Source organism: Theropithecus gelada, chromosome 5, assembly GCF_003255815.1.
Source record: "Theropithecus gelada isolate Dixy chromosome 5, Tgel_1.0, whole genome shotgun sequence".
NCBI classification, from domain to species: Eukaryota; Metazoa; Chordata; class Mammalia; order Primates; family Cercopithecidae; genus Theropithecus; species Theropithecus gelada.
In genome coordinates this window covers 161,370,163-161,386,340 of record NC_037672.1, presented here as the reverse complement: position 1 = coordinate 161,386,340, position 16,178 = coordinate 161,370,163, and the positions used below count along the sequence as shown (strand labels likewise).

Below are 16,178 nucleotides of genomic sequence, written 5' to 3'. Positions count from 1 at the left end.
CCGCCACCTCGCCCGGCTAGTTTTTTGTATTTTTTAGTAGAGACGGGGTTTCACCGTGTTAGCCAGGATGGTCTCGATCTCCTGACTTCGTGATCCGCCCGTCTCAGCCTCCCAAAGTGCTGGGATTACAGGCTAAACTTGAATTTTAAACTTCAATGTTAGTTCTTTTCTGCCAGTGGTTCTTTTTTGTGTGATTTCTTTGTATCTTTTTAAGAAATCTACTGAGGTCTTAGTACTTTATTGATTTGCATATATATTGAATATACCAAATATATCTGTTGCAAAAATTTATTCTAGTTTATTAAACTTTAAATTTATATGTAATATTTTTGGTGTTCTGAAACTTTATATGATATTTAATAAAATATATTACTATTTTATCTGTAATTTATTTCATTGCTTGTAATTTAGAAATTCCTTTCTTTCTGTCATAAATATCTATCTTTATGTTCTTTCTAATTTTAAGTTTATTTTTAGTTTCATAATGTTTAACACAAATATTTCCAGACTCATTTTCCTTTACTTTATAACCCAAATAAAGCAAGTTGTTTAACCTTTCTGAGCATGTTTTCTCTACTATAATATGAAATGGAAATAAGATTACCTACCTTAGAACATTGCATGAGGCTTAAATTAATACATGTAAAGTGCTTAGAACAGTGCCTGACATATAGTAGATGTTCAATAAATGTTCTTGTTCTAATGTCTAGAAATATCTAAAAAATAAAAAAAAAAATTTTCACAACTCATTTGGCAGAAAACTGACATGAAATCCTATCTCATTTTATCACACTCAGCATGAATATATATTTCACTGCAGATGTATCACTATGTTTGATTTTATGATGCTGCCCCGAACAACAGTGGGATACTACACAAATGCAGTACACACCTTATATTCCCCTTTTTAAAAAACCAATGAATGAAAACCTTTGGAATGCAATTTGGCCCTGAATCCAGGATTTCAAGTTGTATTAGTTATTGATCAGCTGCCAATTGATAGGTATTATCTTAGGTGTCTTAGTCTATTCAGGCTACTCTGACAAAATACTCTAAAGTAAGTGGCTTATAAACAATGTTAACATATTTCTCACAGTTTTGAAGCTTGGGAAGTGTAAAATCAAGATGCTGGCAAATTTAGAGTCTGGTGAAGGCCCACTTCTTGGTTCATAGATTGAAACTTCTTGCTGTGTTCTCATGTGGTGGAAGGGGCAAGGAAGCTCTCTCAGGCTTCTTTTAAAAGGACACTAATCACATTCATGAAGGCTTTGCTCTCATGATCTAATCACCGCCAAAGGCCCTAACTCCTAATACCATACGTTTTATGATTAGGTTTCAGCATACAAATTTTGCAGGGACATAAATATTTAGACCATAGCACTAGATGTTGTCTATATTCCATTATTTTACTCAATCATCACAATGATCCAATCATACATTCATTTATTCAACCAATATTTTCCAGGAACCATTTAAAGTGTCTTGGTTATATTAGTAACAAAACATATTAATTTCTCCTTCCCTCTTTGAGATAGCATCGTATTTCCTTAAGTCTACATTACTACTCCTTGTTACAAGTAATAAAATAACTTTGGCAGAGATGAAAAGTAGTACTACCGTAAAAGCACACTGTGGATGAACACATACCTTGATTTTCAAAACATTAAAATAAACTAAGGAAAAAATAACTTTAACTGTATTTTAGAGGAGCAAGTGAGGTTCAGAGACATTAAAATATATTAATTAAGTTACAGTAAATGGTAAGCTGGGCTTCAAAATTTTCAGAGGCCGCACTTTCCAGTGTTCCATTTTTATGTCTAAATGAATAAAAAATAAAAAAGACCCCCAACAGAATAGATCTTTTTTTTCCCCCACTCTTCCTCTTCTTTCTCCTCCCTTCTTGTTCTAGCCACCACAATCAGCTATACATAATTGAGTGTCCTGTACGACTGAACGGGATGTAGCTCAGAAGACTGCCTTTAGATCTGTAGAACTATTACACTCCCTTTGTATCACACTTCCACTCTACTTTCTTTACTCATAAAACTCTCTGAAGTGAGAGATACATAAGGCAGATATCATTAATTTCCTTTTCCAAACGAAGAAGGTAAGGTGGCTAGGTGAAATGAATTACTTAAGTCATAAAAAACATCATTAAGAGAACTACATTCAGAAGCAAGGTTATAGTACTCTGAGCTCTTCCATTTGACTCTCAGGATACTTCAGAAATTAAAGTTGACTTGGAAAATAAGGAAAGTCTATTAGAGTCTTTCCTTGGAAAATGTATTTGTCAGGGTTTTCCCCCATGATAGTTAAGAAGATACAGTTGTGGGGAAAACACACGCTATAAAGATTAAGAACTATGACTAAAAAATCAGAAAATTATCTTTCTGTTGGGAGTAGTTGGTTCTGTGTTATCTTTAATTCTATACCTATAAATGGGGTCAACCAAGGTAACTGAAGCAATTTGAGGAAATATATATGGCCACAGGATCAGGGTGGAAATAATGAAAGCAGATCACTAATACTACTGTTACAGCTGAATAATATGAACATTTTGTTAAGAAAAATCCCAGTCTAAGAGGATAAATCTGCATCCTTACTTTTCAAATACTTTTATTTTAGGAGAAAATTGTATATATACATGTTCCTTCATAGCATTAGGCTGTGAAGGAATGTGTCTACATACAAAGAGATTCCTTTGCTTTCCGCAAGCAGTATGTCCATTCTGCAATAAGTTTCTCCTTCTAAAAAAAATCTCCTCATTTTTTCCTCTACTTTTACTTTTTTTTTTTATTTTTAAATTTTTATTATACTTTAAGTTCTAGGGTACATGTGCACAACATGCAGATTTGTTACATATGTATACATGTGCCATGTTTGTGTGCTGCACCCATTAACTCGTCATTTACATTAGGAATATCTCCTAATGCTATCCTTCCCGCCTCCCCTCTCCCCATGATAGGCCCCGGTGTGTGATGTTCCCCTTCCCAAGTCCCAGTGATCTCATTGTTCAATTCCCACCTATGAGTGAGAACATGCGGTGTTTGGTTTTCTGTTCTTGCGATAGTTTGCTGAGAATGATGGTTTCCAGCTGCATCCATGTCCCTAAAAGGACACAAACTCATCCTTTTTTATGGCTGCATAGTATTCCATGGTGTATATGTGCCACATTTTCTGAATCCAGTCTGTCACTGATGGACATTTGGGTTGATTCCAAGTCTTTGCTGTTGTGAATAGTGCTGCAATAAACATATGTGTGCATGTGTCGGTATAGCAGCATGATTTATAATCCTTTGGGTATATACCCAGTAATGGGATGACTGGGTCAAATGGTATTTCTAGTTGTAGATCGCTGATGAATCGCCACACTGTTTTCCACAATGGTTGAACTAGTTTACAGTCCCACCAACAGTGTAAAAGTGTTCCTAATTCTCCACATCTTCTCCAGCACCTGTTGTTTCCTGATTTTTTAATGATTGCCATTCTAACTGGTGTGAGATGGTATCTCATTGTGGTTTTGATTTGCATTTCTCTGATGGCCAGTGATGATGAGCATTTTTTCATGTGTCTGTTGGCTGTATGAATGTCTTCTTTTGAGAAGTGTCTGTTCATATCCTTTGCCCACTTTTTGATGGGGTTGTTTGTTTTTTTCTTGTAAATTTGATTGAGTTCTTTGTAGGTTCTGGATATTAGCCCTTTGTCAGATGAGTAGATTGCAAAAATTTTCTCCCATTCTGTAGGTTGCCTGTTCACTCTGATGGTAGTTTCTTTTGCTGTGCAGAAGCTCTTTAGTTTAATTAGATCCCATTTGTCAATTTTGGCTTTTGTTGCCGTTGCTTTTGGTGTTTTAGATGTGAAGTCCTTGCCCATGCCTATGTCCTGAATGGTATCACTTAGGTTTTCCTCTAGGGTTTTTATGGTATTAGGTCTAACATTTAAGTCTCTAATCCATCTTGAATTAATTTTCGTATAAGGAGTAAGGAAAGGATCCAGTTTCAGCTTTCTACTTATGGCTAGCCAATTTTCCCAGCACCATTTATTAAATAGGGAATCCTTTTCCCATTTCTTGTTTTTGTCAGTTTTGTCAAAGATCAGATGGCTGTAGATGTGTGGTATTATTTCTGAGGGCTCTGTTCTGTTCCATTGGTCTATATCTCTGTTTTGGTACCAGTACCATGCTGTTTTGGTTACTGTAGCCTTGTAGTATAGTTCGAAGTCAGGTAGCGTGATGCCTCCAGCTTTGTTCTTTTGCCTTAGGATTGTCTTGGCAATGCGGGCTCTTTCTTAGTTCCATATGAACTTTAAAGCAGTTTTTTCCCATTCTGCGAAGAAACTCTTTGGTAACTTGATGCTGATGGCATTGAATCTATAAATTACCTTGGGCAGTATGGTCATTTTCACGATATTGATTCTTCCTATCCATGAGCATGGTATGTTCTTCCATTTGTTTGTGTCCTCTTTTATTTCACTGAGCAGTGGTTTGTAGTTCTCCTTGAAGAGTTCCTTTACATCCCTTGTAAGTTGGATTCCTAGGTATTTTATTCTCTTTGAAGCTATTGTGAATGGAAGTTCATTCATGATTTGGCTCTCTGTTTGTCTGTTACTGGTATATAAGAATGCTTGTGATTTTTGCACATTAATTTTGTATCCTGAGACTTTGCTGAAGTTGCTTATCAGCTTAAGGAGATTTTGGGCTGAGACGATGGGGATTTCTATATATACAATCATGTCATCTGCAAACAGGGACAATTTGACTTCTTCTTTTCCTAACTGAATACCCTTGATTTCTTTCTCTTGCCTGATTGCCCTAGCCAGAACTTCCAACACTATGTTGAATAGGAATGGTGAGAGAGGGCATCCCTGTCTTGTGCCAGTTTTCAAAGGGAATTTTTCCAGTTTTTGCCCATTCAGTATGATATTGACTGTGGGTTTGTCATAAATAGCTCTTATTATTTTGAGGTACGTTCCATCAATACCGAATTTATAGAGAGTTTTTAGCATGAAAGGCTGTTGAATTTTGTCAAAGGCCTTTTCTGCATCTATTGAGATAATCATGTAGTTTTTGTCTTTGGTTCTGTTTATATGCTGGATTACATTTATCGACTTGCGTATGTTGAACCAGCCTTTCATCCCAGGGATGAAGCCCACTTGATCATGGTGGATAAGCTTTTTGATGTGCTGCTGGATTCCGTTTGCCAGTATTTTATTGAGGATTTTTGCATCGATGTTCATCAGGGATATTGGTCTAAATTCTCTTTTTTTATTGTGTCTCTGCGAGGCTTTGGTATCAGGATGATGTTGGCCTCATAAAATGAGTTAGGGAGGATTCCCTCTTTTTCTATTGATTGGAATAGTTTCAGAAGGAATGGTACCAGCTTCTCCTTGTACCTCTGGTAGAATTCGGCTGTGAATCGTCTGGTCCTGGACTTTTTTTGGTTGGAAGGTTATTAATTATTGCCTCAATTTCAGAGCCTGCTATTGGTCTATTCAGCGATTCAACTTCCTGGTTTAGTCTTGGGAGAGTGTAAGTGTCCAGGAAGTTATCTATTTCTTCTAGATTTTCTAGTTTATTTGCATAGAAGTGTTTATAGTATTCTCTGATGGTAGTTTGTATTTCTGTGGGATCAGTGCTGATACCCTCTTTATCATATTTTATTGTGTCTATTTGATTCTTCTCTCTTTTCTACTTTATTAGTCTTGCTAGCGGTCTATCAATTTTGTTGATCTTTTCAAAAAAACCAGCTCCTGGATTCACTGATGTTTTGGAGGGTTTTTTGTGTCTCTATCTCCTTCAGTTCTGCTCTGATCTTAGTTATTTCTTGCCTTCTGCTAGTTTTTGAATGTGTTTGCTCTTGCTTCTCTAGTTCTTTTAATTGTGATGTTAGGGTGTCAATTTTAGATCTTTCCTTCTTTCTGTTGTGGGCATTTAGTGCTATAAATTTCCCTCTACACACTGCTTTAAATGTGTCCCAGAGATTCTGGTATGTTGTATCTTTGTTCTCATTGGTTTCAAAGAACATCTTTATTTCTGCCTTCATTTCATTATGTACCCAGTAGTCATTCAGGAGCAGGTTGTTCACTTTCCATGAAGTTGAGCAGTTTTGATTGAGTTTCTTAGTTCTGAGTTCTAGTTTGATTGCACTGTGGTCTGAGAGACAGTTTGTTATAATTTCTATTCTTTTATATTTGCTGAGGGGTGCTTTACTTCCAATTATGTGGTCTATTTTGGAATAAGTGCGAGGAGGTGCAGAGAAGAATGTATATTCTGTTGATTTGGGGTGGAGAGTTCTGTAGATGTCTATTAGGTCCGCTTGGTGCAGAGATGAGTTCAATTCCTGGATATTCTTGTTAACTTTCTGTCTCGTTGATCTGTCTAATGTTGACAGTGGGGTGTTAAAGTCTCCCATTATTATTGTATGGGAGTCTAAGTCTCTTTGTAAGTCTCTAAGGACTCGCTTTATGAATCTGGGTGCTCCTGTAATGGGTACATATATATTTAGGATAGTTAGCTCTTCCTGATGAGTTGATCCCTTTACCATTATGTAATGGCCTTCTTTGTCTCTTTTGATCTTTGATGGTTTAAAGTCTGTTTTATCAGAGACTAGGATTGCAAACTCTGCTTGTTTTTGTTTTCCATTTGCTTGGTAGGTCTTCCTCCATCCCTTTATTTTGAGCCTATGAGTGTCTCTGCATGTGTGGTGGGTCCTAAATAAACTAATTGGTCTTGAGTCTTGATCCAATTTGTCAGTCTGTGTCTTTTAATTGGACCACTTATTCCATTTACATTTAACGTTAATATTGTTATGTGTGAACTTGTTCCTGTCATTATGATATTAGCTGGTAATTTTGCTCGTTAGTTGATGCAGTTTCTTCCTAGTATCAATGGTCTTTGCATTTTGGCATGTTTTTGCAATGGCTGGTACTGGTTGTTCCTTTCCACGTGTAGTGCTTCTTTCAGGATCTCTTGTAGGGCAGGCCTGGTGGTGACGAAATCTCTAAGCATTTGCTTGTCTGTAAAGGATTTTATTTCTCCTTCACTTATGAAACTTAGGTTGGCTGGATAGGAAATTCTGGGTTGAAAATTTTTTTGTTTAAGAATGTTGAATATTGGCCCCTACTCTCTTCTGGCTTGTAGAGTTTCTGCTGAGAGATCTGCTGTTAGTCTGATGGGCTTCCCTTTGTGGGTAACCCGACCTTTCCCTCTGGCTGCCCTTAAGATTTTTTCCTTCATTTCTACTTTGGTGAATCTGGCAATTATGTGTCTTGGAGTTGCTCTTCTGGAGGAGTATCTTTGTGGTGTTCTCTGTATTTCCTGAATTTGAATGTTGGCCTGCCTTACTAGGTTGGGGAAGTTCTCCTGGATTATATCCTGCAGAGTGTTTTCCAACTTGGTTCCATTTTCCCCGTCACTTTCAGGCACACTAATCAGACGTAGATTTGGTCTTTTCACATAATCCCATGTTTCTTGGATGCTTTGTTCATTTCTTTTTACTCTTTTTTCTCTAGTCTTCTCTTCTCACTTCATTTCATTCATTAGATCTTCAATCATTGATACTCTTTCTTCCAGTTGATCGAGTCGATTACTGAAGCTTGTGCATTTGTCTTGTAGTTCTTGTGTCATGGTTTTCATCTCTATAAGTTCTTTTATGGTCTTCTCTGCATTGATTATTTGAGTTATCCATTCATCCATTCTTTTTTCAGGGTTTTTAGTTTCTTTGCGCTGGTTACGTAGTTCCTCCTTTAGCTCTAAGAAGTTTGATAGACTGAAACCTTCTTCTCTGAACTCGTCAAAGTCATTCTCTATCCAGCTTTGTTCTGTTGCTGGCGATGAGCTGTGTTCATTTTTTAGGGGGAGATGCTCTCTGATTTTTTGAATTTCCAGCTTTTCTGCACTGCTTTTACCCTGTCTTTGTGGTTTTATCTGCCTTTGGTCTTTGATGATGGTGACGTACTGATGGGGTTTTGGTGTGGGTGTCCTTTCTGTTTGTTACTTTTGCTTCTAACAGTCAGGACCCTCAGCTGCAGTCTGTTGGAGTTTGCTTGAGGTCCACTCCAGACCCTGTTTGCCTGGGTATCAGCAGCAGAGGCTGAAGAAGATGGAATATTGCTGAACAGCGAGTGTTGCTGTCTGTTTCTTGCTCTGGAAGCTTCGTCTCAGGGGTGTACCCCACTGTGTGAGGTGTGAGGTGTTGGTCTGCACCTAGTGCGGGATGTCTCCCAGTTAGGCTACTCAGGGGTCAGGGACCCACTTGAGCAGGCAGTCTGTCTGTTCTCAGATCTCAACCTCCGTGCTGGGAGAACCACTGCTCTCTTCAAAGCTGTCAGACAGGGACATTTACATCTGCAGAGGTTCTGCTGCTTTTTGTTTAGCTATGCCCTGTCCCCAGAGGTGCAGTCTACAGAGGCAGGCAGGACTCCTTGAGCTGCTGTGGGCTCCATCCAATTCGAGCTTCCCAGTGGCTTTGTTTACCTACTTAAGCCTCAGCAATGGCGGGCGCCCCTCCCCCAGCCTCACTGCTGCCTTGCAGTTAGATTTCAGACTGCTGTGCTAGCAATGAGGGAGGCTCCGTGGGCATGGGACCCTCTGGGCCAGGTGTGGGATATAATCTCCTGGTGTGCCGTTTGCTAAGACCCTTGGTAAAGTGCAGTATTAGGGTGGGAGTTACTCGATTTTCCAAGTGTTGTGTGTCTCAGTTTCCCTTGGCTAGGAAAAGGAATTCCCTTCCCCCTTGGGCTTCCCAGGTGAGGCAATGCCTCACCCTGCTTCAGCTCTCACTGGTCGGGCTGCACCCGCTGACCAGCACCGACTGTCCCATGCACCCCAGTGAGATGAATCCAGTACCTCAGTTGAAAATGCAGAAATCACCCATCTTCTGTGTCACACATGCTGGGAGCTGGAGGCTGGAGCTGTTCCTATTCGGCCATCTTGGGCACCCCGCTTTCCTCTACCTTTAAACAAAAGCAATTAATATAAGAACCTCTTCCATGTCATGTTCATGCCAATGACCAGCATAACTGACAAAGCAGCTGGAAAATTAACTAAAGCCATGGGATGTGTCCCCTGTCCTGTCAAATAAAGATATTTAATGATAGAAGAACGTACTGGAACTAAAGTCAAAATAACACTAATATTTAGATCACAACTATGCAATAAATAAATTTGTACCTGCTAACATATCTAATGACTACAAAGAGAGCCCTTGTTTTTTTAAATGGTTTATATCATAAATGAGTAGTTCAAAAAGTCAAGTTAGCAGCATACTTTGAAAAAATGATATGTTGTTATGTGTACCTTTTAACCCTTTCACACATTCTCTCAAATAACCCTTATTAACAGAGTTGCCAAACATCAGCAATTATGAAACAAGATAAAATTTAAAAAAAGACTTTGAAAAAGTTTATACTAAACCTTTCTGTTTAAAGAAGCTTTGGTTATATATCTGGGCTCAGGTAATATTACTTTCTATGATAAAAAACATACTGGGCCTTTGAGGTCCAATAAGTAAAGTGATCTATTTTCCTTGTTAATATTCACAGTAGGAAAAAAAGCCTTCATTTGGATGGGTGATGTAGTTTTCTCTCCCAGGGCTACTAATGGATTAACTGTACAGAGAAAATAGTTGCTGAGGTAGTCTTTATCTTTATTTAAATGAATGGTTTATGGCTCTTTTTCTTTTTTATTTCATTTTGCAATGATCTGTCTTCAAGTTCAAAAATCACTGTACCTTGCTTTATTTATGAAACTGTTTAAGGATAAATCCAAAACCAAAATTTATTTGGTAGTCTGAGATTCTTTTTCTTCATAAATAACTTTGAAAGCATTTCATTAGCAGGGATAATGGAAATAAAATTAGTGATGAATTTGTTACCTGATGGAAAAGTTCACAAAATCATATTATTTACTTCATCAGATAGAATATATATGTGTGTATATATATGTATATATAATGTATGTATGTATATAGCATTTTATTTTTTCATATTTCATTTTTTTCAGTGAAAAAATGCCTAAAAGTTGCAAGTATGTTGTTATGAGGACAGACTTTATATGTTTAGGCTGATAGAATCAAATTTTAAATTTGATTTATTACTAGTTTAGTTGCCTGGACAATTTTTGTAACCTCTGTAGGTCTCTGTTTCCTCATCTTCAAGAGAGTTTAATACAGTTAATATCATGGGGTGATTTGAAGAGCAGATGGAGTAACATATAATAACTTAGCACAGTATTTGGCACATGATACGGGCTTATTAATATTATTTCTGTGTATTATGTATCAACAATTAACAAATTGGTGTGTAGGAAAACTTGTTTTTAAAAGTCAAGATCGGGCGCAGTGGCTCAGGTCTGTAATCCCAGCACTCTGAGAGGCCAAGGTGGGCAGATCACTTGAGCTCTGGAGTTTGAAACCAGCCTGGCCGACATGGAGAAACTCTGTCTCTACTAAAAATACAAAAAAAATTAGCTGGGTGTAGTGGCACACGCCTGTGATCCCAGCTACTTGGGAGGCTGAGGCAGGAGAATCGCTTGAACCCAGGAGGCAGAGGTTGCAGTGAGTGAGATCATGCCAATACACTCCATCCTGAGTGACAGAGCAAGACTCTGACTCAATAAATAAATAAATAAATAAATAAATAAATAATAAGAATAAAAATAAAAGTCACTAGCTATAAATGAATCTATCAATTTAAATGAAACCACAGTATAAAAAGTTTATATTCTGTGGAATTTGGAAAGAAAACATATTAAAATATGTCTGTTTTTTCCCACCAAAGCACTTGCTGCTTTTGTGAAGAGACTCATGTATCAGTATGAAAATGGTACAGTAGAGCATCAATAATTGAGGCAGAAATAATATATCTACTCTAAGTCTTCAATTCCAAAGTTTAATATATTCACCATTTAAATATGATTCAAATGTAAGTTAGGTTTGTAAAATATGATTTCAGACTTTTTTTGGCTAAGATTTATGATACTTTTACATTTTCATATAACAATTAGATGTTTTATTTTAGTTATTTATAGCTATCCATTTGGATAAAATATTTTGAAATATTCAAACACCACATTTTAAGAATTACAAATAAATAAAAAAGCATGCAGTAGTAGTGGAAAATGTCATTGGCACAGGCAAAGGTATTAGTAGGTTGGGACACATTAGGAAAGAAGTTACTGTAGAGATATAGTAAATTCACTTTGCTAAGTAAGATCAAGGTCCTGAGTGATTGCCACAGCACAGTATTTTTAATTCCCAAAAAAGTCCCAAATCACACACTGAAGACATTTTTATAGAACCAAATACATTATCATGTATGAATGTATTTTTTTTTTTAAAGTAAGAGATTTAGGTTTTGCTTTAATTCCTTAGAGCAGTGATGAAAAAGAAAACAAAGCTGAAGGATGCATTTTCTGATCTTTATGGCTACTATTATAAATTCCACGTATCTGCTAACTATGACCTTCTTCTTGTCTCCATTCTTATGAATTAGTCCAGAGAATGCTGAAGAACAGGAAGATAAACAGAGGCAAAGAAGATAGACGGGGCATCAAAGAACCAATCTCGGAGGGAAGGTTTACAACTTGACCTTCTGATGCACTTAGAACAGTATCATTAGCAGTACTAATTACTTTTTTCAAGCCATTAGATTGTTTTCCTATTCTCAAAGACTGCCATTACTTACATTTCCAAATTGTTACCTTTTCTCCTAGCTTACTTCCCATTTGGCCTGATTTAAAAAAATCTTTATTATTTTGGTATTTAAAAATATTTGTTTCTAAAATTTGTTCAATGATTTGACGTTATTTTTTGCTTATTATATAATGATATAAATACTAGTGATACCTAAAATATTTTAATTTGAAAATAAATGAAAGTGAACACTTACAGATTTCACACATTATTTCCAAGTATATGCATCACAATTTTTCTATACTCTATTTTATTAGTTTTTAATTTTTGTAGGTACATAGTAGGTATATATATTTATGGGGTACAGGAAATACTTTGATACAGGCATACCATATGTAATATTCACATCAGGGAAAATGGGGTATCATTGCCTCAAGAATTTATCATTTGTGTTATAAGCATTTCAATTGTACTCTTTCAGTTATTTTTAAATGTACAATAAATTGTTGTTGACTGTAGTCACTGTTGTGCTATCAAATACTAGATCTTATTCATTCTATCTATATTTTTGTACCTATTAACTATGTCAGTTCCCTGCCCCACCCTCCACTACTCTTCCCAGGCTCTGGTAACCATCACTTGAATCGCTATCTCTGTGAATTCAAGTGTTTTAATGTTTAGCTCCCACAAATGAGTGAGAACATGTAAAGTTTGTCCTTTTTTGTGCTCAGCTTATTTTGCATAAGGTAATGCCCTCCAGTCCCTTCATGTTGTTGCAAATGACAGGATCTTATTCTCTTTTATGGCTGAATATTACTCCATTGTGTATATGTGCCACATTTTCTTTATCCATTACACTGATAGTTTATTTTTAAAAATAATTTCTGATGCTGCTTTTTCATACTTATTATTTTTCCTCAGAAAAGTCCCATCGGATTTCACAATTTCACAATACAGTAAGAAGCCTGTCTGATAGTGAGTAGCCTTTAAATTGTTGTCATTGTTATTATTATATTGAGTACTTCTCTTTGTATTTACAAAGATTAAGGAGTTTCTAACCGTATCAACACTTGTAATAAATGTTATTCTTAGTCTTCACACTTCTAAAGGATAATGGTGATGAATGCAGTGGCAGAGGCTGCACGTTCCCACCTAGCACTCTCGCTGAAGACTGCCTAATCAGCCCTGGCTGCTGGTACTTTTCTCTGCAAGCTTAGTCTCTTCCAGGAATGACAGGTGGTAGGTAATCCTGGGAACTCAAGAGCCTCCTTGAAGCTTGAACTGATTAGAGCACAAACCATGAGCTGTTGAAATCTGGTCCCTGAGCAGGAGAGTTTTTGACATGAAACTGCTCTAGATTGCTGTAGGGCTGGATCTCAGATCTGGTGTATCTGCCTGTTTCCATGAAAACAGCATAATCTTCAAAAATACTCAGGCTGTTTGTCTATTCCTCTAATAAAACTTCTATTGATATTACATAGAATCTTCAGCAAAAGATTTGGCATTGAACCTTTTATGAGTTTCAATAAACCTTGTGATTTACATAGTTTCATCATTGATGACAGTCTTTGGGTGAGGCCACAAGGGAGTCACTTCTCGAGTGTCCATTAGCATATGGTAGGAGGACAGGAAGTCAGTACTAAGGCTAGGAGTGAATTCCTGCTGGTGCCTTCTTGCCTCAGACCAGCGGTTCATGTTCAGGTCGTAGATTGTCGAGGTCCCTTCGTTAATGTTTTGCCTCAGACTCCCGCCTGTAAACAGTACACATCTTTCTCCCTCACTTTAGCTGCTCATCACTGAAGCTGTCATTGGTCAGACATCCTAAACTTTCTCATTGTGACTAGGGCTCCGAGGTTTCCAGGGGTTCTAATTATTATCCTGGCTGCAGTGTAGGTGTCCATCACCGAGATGGGACACCTGAACTACTAAGCAGCCAGAAAAAACTTTCTCCTTACCCTTGGCATCTGCCATCAGTCTAACTACTGATTTAGGAATCTACGGCAAAGAAGAGGCTCTTCATCCCCGGCCCCATCCCCACTGCGCCCACCCAGCCCACATACACCCTCGGAGCCACCTTTCCGCAGACTACCCCTCTGTCCTGTCCTTGACTCCAGTTAACCTGGAGATGCTAGTTCTGGGAACTCCTAGAGGCTCTGCTGCCGCCTCCGCCTGCTCTGCGTTCCCCGCGTGAGCGCTGGATTATTCCAGTCTTTGAGCATGGCAGATTTCCACCGGATGACATCATGGGAGCCCAGTGAATGCCGGCTCAGAGAGGGGGACGGAGAAGGGGAGGGGGAGCAGAGGAGGGGAGAGCACTGGGGAGCGGAGCCAGAGCCGGGCTGCCTGCCACCCGGCTGCTCGTCCGCTAGCTGGGGAGGAGCGCTCCACCCGCATCTGACAAAGGATGGGAGAATGCCCGCGCCCCGGGATGCCGGCCGCGCGCAGCCTGGCGGCCGCCTGAGCCACTTGCCCTCCGCCGGTAAGTGACTGAAAACATCATTCATTCAATCAGCCTTACTGGGAGTCCCCTCTCTCCGGTTGGTAGTCCTGGGCAGCTTGTCCCTGACCCCGAGCGGGGCTTGGCACAGCATCAGCCCCGGAGGGCAGGCAGCAGGTGCTTTTGCCTGGTGGGTCCACTGGGGAGCGTGGTTGGGGGTTCGCGGCGGGTGCTGCCACCCAACCTGCTGGCGGCGGGCTAGCCCGATAGGCGCCTCTCTGGTGAGTAGAGGAGGCTCCAGCCCGCTGCCTGGGGTAGTTGCTACTATTGGCCCCCCGCGCCCGTTCTGCGCGCGCGCCGTTTCTGGCGGATCCCCAGTGCGTTGCGCGCTGTTTACACCGGCGTGGTACTAGTCACCCAGCCGCACCCCTCGCAAAGCGCGGAATCGATGACAGCCACTTCACAGGCTCACGCGCTCTCAGGGTGGGCTTGAAGGGGACAGGGACAGATTACCAAAGGAGAGCGCTCACTACGGAAGACACAGGGCAGCCTTTGTCTTGGGTTTAGCGCTGATGCGCTCAACCCTGAGTCAGGTTGACTGCAACTGTTGGGTCCGATTCTGGTTCCCTGCAACCGCCCTCCTGGGCGAGGGATGTCATTGTGTTCCTGCGGCCAGCGGGACTGAGAGCTGGGACTTAAGACGCCAGGAGGGTCCTGCGCTCACGGGTGAGTGTCGCAGTTATCCAGGTGCCGAGGGAGCTTCTGGAGCTCCAGGAAGTGGAGTGGCCAGTCGAGGCTGAGAGACGCCCAAGTTTTATCCCCAAGTGGTGTGAGGGAAATGGCAAAGTTAGGGAGACTCATTCTCGCTCTTTTCTCTGGTTTCTGAAGTGCTGAATTTGGAGATTTGTGACAGGTGGATGGAGTCAGAGGCATGGCCAATATGTAGTTAGAGAGCCTCACATTTTCCTGGCAATTCTTTTTGTTATTCAGTAGTTCCAGAAAGGATTTGCTGCTAAACATTTTTGAGATCAAAATGTTTTCTATTATAGAGCTCTGTAGGTTTAACGAAAAAAGATTCTGAACCTGCTCAGGTACCTTAGTTTAGAGTTGTCTCGCCTATAAGTGCTATATAGTCAACATGCCAACACCCACCCCCCTGGCCTTTTGCTTGGCGGACACACGTTTTATTGATGAATTCCTTGTTTAGGAGGTTCAATTTTCAGATCACAAGGAAGCGGTGGTACCTATCAGAACATCTGTTTCTAATGTCAATGTGTTTACAGAAGAAATATCTTGTGAAAAAGAAGGAAAGAAGCAAAAGTTGGCTACTTTGCGTTTCAGTTCCTTTCTTTTTTTTTTTTTTTGCCATCCGCTATAATCGAAAATGTTTAAACTTTAGATAGTCATTTTGTATTTATGAATTTAATGTATATTAAATGTAAATAATCCTTGAACATTAAGGAGATTCTTGGTATACAAGTTTGGTATCTCAGCATCTAACATAATGCTATGGCATAAGAAAGTAACTATAATTATACTAAAAGTATAATATACTAAAAGTAATTATAATCACAATGATAATTCAAAGAGTTATTTTATTTTTCTTGAAAGAGGCTAATTTTTTTTCAGATGGTCTTTTTTTTTTCTTTAAAGATAGATGATTCTAATGAAGCTTTTCTAAAACAGGATTAAAATAATTTTTCTCAGAGATTGGTCTTTTGATAAAGTTTGAGTCTTTTCAGAACAGATATGATAGAAAATTATTGGAATAATCAACGTGGTGGAAGTAAAAAAGAAACTGGGTGAGATAATACAGGGAGGCTTTACTAAATATGAATGGTGGGACTATCAGAAGGTGCTGTGTCAGTTTTGATTTTGGAAAAGCTCATTGTAGCTTTTACATGCTTGTCTCTCCTGGGAAGTGCATAATTATATGGCTGATTATGCCACGCTATGTTGAGAGACCAATGTTATGAGCAAAGAGCTTGTTTTAATCTAGGACTTATGGGGTTATCAGCAACGTTTTCTTCCGTGATACAGAATATTTTATTTCATTGTTTCTTGACTAATTGTCACAATAGGCTCCACCTGCTTTATCCAAAGTCTTCTTT

At 39.0% G+C, this 16,178-nt stretch overlaps 1 protein-coding gene across 1 annotated transcript in view; it reads left to right on the top strand.

Moving 5' to 3' along the window:
• Positions 1–13,926: 13,926 nt before the first annotated feature.
• The window catches only part of MARCH1 (membrane associated ring-CH-type finger 1), an 826,141-nt gene continuing 823,889 nt past the window's right edge, over positions 13,927–16,178 (top strand). Inside the window, exon 1 of the mRNA XM_025386160.1 lies at positions 13,927–14,793. The gene's annotated coding sequence lies outside the window, so the exon portion shown is untranslated. The remainder of the gene's footprint in view (positions 14,794–16,178) is intronic.